The 4,268-nt window shown below is 39.2% G+C and overlaps 1 pseudogene; it reads left to right on the plus strand.

The window, feature by feature from the left end:
• The first annotated feature begins 1,844 nt into the window (after positions 1-1,844).
• Positions 1,845-2,291, plus strand: LOC102988994 (single-stranded DNA-binding protein, mitochondrial-like; annotated as a pseudogene).
• Positions 2,292-4,268: the final 1,977 nt, after the last annotated feature.

The following is a 4,268-nucleotide window of genomic DNA, read 5'->3' on the forward strand; positions in this document are numbered from 1 at the left end:
ACATACTAGAGGAACAGCTACATTTATAAGTGCATCGAGTAGCTGTAGGAGTCAAAGCAACACAACATTGTATATGAACTATGCTGATGGAGAAAATAAATATTAAATTATAAAAGAAGAAAAAGGCAAGAAATGCCCACTCGATTACCGTCAGGCCTCGGTGACGTGGGCTTCTCTCACATCCCTGCAGCCTCAGCAGGCCTGGGTCCCAGGTCTGGAGTATGCCGGTGCTGAGGGAGCCAGGGAGGAGCACGCGCCACCAGATCAGCGGCCGCTCGGACCTCTGGTGCCCCTTCTCCGTTGCATGGCACCACAGTCTCCCGAACCAAGTCGGCCCTCTTACAGCGAAGCAAAGCCTAGTGTACGCAAAGAATGGTGGACCCGCTGGGAGGGAAGTGCTGTGAAAAGACACCGGATGCCCACGGCTCCTGCTGGTGAGGTTCCCACCTCCAGCCTATTTCCTCAGACCCACCCCACCTACAAAGCACAGCACCTTCCAAAGAGCACATTTGCAAGGCTTGGGATTTGCCTGCCGTCGGGCGGCGCAGGGCAAGGGGGAAGAGCTAAAGATACACAAGCCCTGCGGTGTGTGTTCGGCCACGTCCCACTCCAAATTCCAACGGAACACCAGGACTCCCTCTAAGGCTCTGTGTGCCCAAGTTACCAGACAGGGCACGGAGAAGTGCTGCCGCCTTGTGGCGCTTTCCCGTAACAACAACTTCAAAAAAAACGGCGCACGGGCCCTTCACATTCACAAGGCCTGCGGGGCTGCAAATGACCCCTGGCCTCGAGAAATCTCCAGGGCTGGGAAGTCAAAAATGATTTCAAATCAATCCTGACTCTCAGGCAGAAATGTTTCAAGAGCTCAGTGGTACTCACACGCTTTTTAAAAACAGCACATCAAATGAAAAATGCTCAGGATCTGTCATGATTAGAGAATGCAAATAAAAGTAGTCGAGGTGTTCCCTGGCTCCAGTCCACAAAAAGCCTAAAAAGAGTCAGTGCTCAAGAGGGTTTCACTGGCTCCAGTCCTCAAATAGACTAAAAAGAGTCAGTGCTTAAGAGGACAGGCAGAAGAGGGAGGCCTACTATGCTGCTCGTGTGAATCAAATTGGTAACAGCCACTAGGGAGGTCAGTAGGCAAGTTCCTTCTTAAACTAACAACTGGAGCTACCACAGGATTCAGCAACCTCATTCCAGTTTGTGAAAGCAGAGAATACCATCATTGGAAAAAAACACTTTCACCCCAATTGTTGTTGTGTTACTGTTTACCATAGCCAAGCCATGGAAATGAGCAACTATGAAAACGAATGTAATTTAATAGCAGCAAGATTAGAGAAGCTTATAACTTACAAGAGGACCTCATAAGATTATTATTTTTAAAAAATATTTATTTATTTGGTTGCACTGAGTCTTAGTTTTTGGAGGAGGGCTCCTTAGTTGTGGCACATGGGCTTCTTAGTTGTGGCATGCAAAGTGTTAGTTGCAGCATTCATGTGGGATCTAGTTCCCTGATCATGGGTGGAAGCTGGGCCTCCTGCACTGGGAGCATGGAGTCTTATCCACTGGGCCACCAGGTAAGTCCCTAGAACCTCATAAGGTTAAAAGTTTATTTCTGAGCAGAAACCTCACAGGTCAGGAAAGAGTGGGATGATATATTCAAATTGCTCAAAAAACTCTGAAAAAACATAAAAAACAAAAATCCTTGCCAAGCAAGAATATCCTATTCATCATAACTGTCCTTCTTGAATGAAGAGATTAAAAACTCTTTTCATAAAACAAAAGCTGGACAGAGTGTCAGGAAAAGACTAAAGATTAGATTGTAAGAAAAGAAAATAGAAGCCATGTTTCAAAGACCTGTAGTACAGGTATTTCATCAGTTTGTAAGACATGAGTCTGAAATAGCTAGCAGTTTGGTTCTCAGAAGATCTCTGAATGATGTGCAGCTACTTGGTCGAGTAGGTTCAGACCCTGTCATGAGACAGGGAGGAGGAAAAAAACCAGTCACGATATTTTCTCTAGCAGCAAATGGGATGTGGTGATCAGGGGAAAATGAAGCATACCAAATGGGTGATATCAGTCAATAGACAACGTGGCACAGAATTTCAGTATTCTGACCAGGACTTGGAGATGTGGCATATTAGTATGTGAAAAGGGGGTCTTGAATTTACATGGAAGGGAAAGTAGACTATCGTGAATATATGGATAAAAATAATGTGAGACAACAAGAAACAAAAATTATAGCTGATAACATTATATTTCTGAGCGAACAAAGGAAAGAGAAGGCATAGAATGTACGATTCTTCTTTGGCCATTGTTTGGTACAGTCTCATTTCCAAATCCTGATAGTGTTTTTAGTTTTTAAGGACAAGAATTAAAATACTGTTTTATGTTAAAAAAAAAACAAAACAAAATACACAAATGCTGAGGGAGTTCATCATCACTAGATCTGTCTTAGAAGAAATTCTAAAAGAGTTCCTCAAGCTAAAGTAAAAGGACACTAAATAGTACCATGAAAACATATGAGACTACACAATAGACTTGTAAATGTTAGTATATAGTTAAGGTAAGAATACCTTAATAGTGTGATATGGTGGTGTGTTAACCAGTTAACTTTAATATATAAAAGTTAAAGGATGAGATTATTAAAATAACTGCATCTATAATAATTTTAATATATAAATAATATACAAAGAGGTAAATTGTAACACCATACACAAAAATTCATGGAGGGGAGTAAAAAAGTAGATTTTTTTTTTGTATGTGACGGAAGTTAAATTGTTATCAACATAAAATGGAGTGTTATATCTATAAGATGTTTTCTGTGAGCCTCATGGAACCACAAAGCAAAAACCTGTACTAGATTCAGAAAATACAAAGGGAAGGGAATACCACTACAGGATATGACTAATTCACAAAGAAAGGCAGCAGAAGAGGAAAAAAGGAAAGAAACAAAAGAAATCCAGGAAACAATAAGATGGCATTGATAAGTCTTTACCTAACAATAATTACTGTAAACATAGATATATTAAATTCTCTAGTCAAAAGTCATAGAGTGGCTAGATAAAAATACAAGATCAAACTATATGCTGCCTATCAGAGGCTCACTTCAGGGTCAAAAACACAAACAGGCTCCAAGTGAAGCTTTAGAACAAGATATTCCATACATGTGGAAACCAAAAGAAAGCAGTGGTAGCTAGAGTTACACCAGACAAAATAGACTTTAAGCCAAAAGCTGCAACAAGAAAAAAATAAGGTCATTACGTAATGATATTTTCAATTCATCAAGAAGACAACAATCATACATAAATATGCACTCAACAGTGGAGGACCTTAATGTGTTAAGCAAATACTAACAGATTTGAAGAGAGAAATAGACAATAGAAAAAAAAGTGTCCAGATCTTTAATACCCAACTTCAACAATGAATAGATCATCCAGAAAGAAAACTAATAAGGGAGTACTGAACTTGAATTATACATTAGACCAAATGGACTTAGACAAAAAGAGAATAGCCCATACACCAGCAGCAGAATACATATGCTTCTCAACTGCCCATTGAACATTCTCCAGGACAGATCATGTGATGGATCACTGAACAAGTCTTAGTAAATTTAAGAAGACCGATATTATACTAAGTATCATTTTTAGTGATTCAGTTATACATATATATATTCTTTTGAAAATATTCTTTTCCATTATGGTTTATTATAGGATACTGAATATAGTTCTCTGTGCTATACAGTAGGACCTTGTTGTTTACCCATTCTATATACAAAATCTTATATCTGCTAACCCCAACCTCCCACTCCATCCCTTCCCCTAACCCCTCCCTGTTGGCAACCACCAGTCAGTTCTCTATGTCCGTGATTCTGTTTCTGTTTCATAGATAGGTTCATTTGTGTCATATTGATATTTTAGATTCCACATGTAAGTGATAACATATGGTATTTGTCTTTCTCTTTGATTTACTTCACTTACATACTAAATATTGGGTTGGCCAAAAAGTGCCTTTGGTTTTTAAGTAAAAATAAAAGACACACTTTTCATTTTCGCCAAGAACTTTATTGAACAACATATTCACCCTTTTGTTCCACTACCTTCTGCCATTTTTCAGGCAACTTCATAATTCCATCTTCCCAAAACTTTTTATTTATTTGAGCAAAGAACTGTTCCAGGTGCCTTTTACAGTCTTCCAGGGAATTGAAATTTTTTCCATCAAGAGAATTTTGTAAAGACCAAAATAAATGGAAATCAAAAGGTACAATG

Source organism: Physeter macrocephalus, unplaced genomic scaffold, assembly GCF_002837175.3.
Source record: "Physeter macrocephalus isolate SW-GA unplaced genomic scaffold, ASM283717v5 random_1956, whole genome shotgun sequence".
Lineage (NCBI taxonomy): Eukaryota > Metazoa > Chordata > Mammalia > Artiodactyla > Physeteridae > Physeter > Physeter macrocephalus.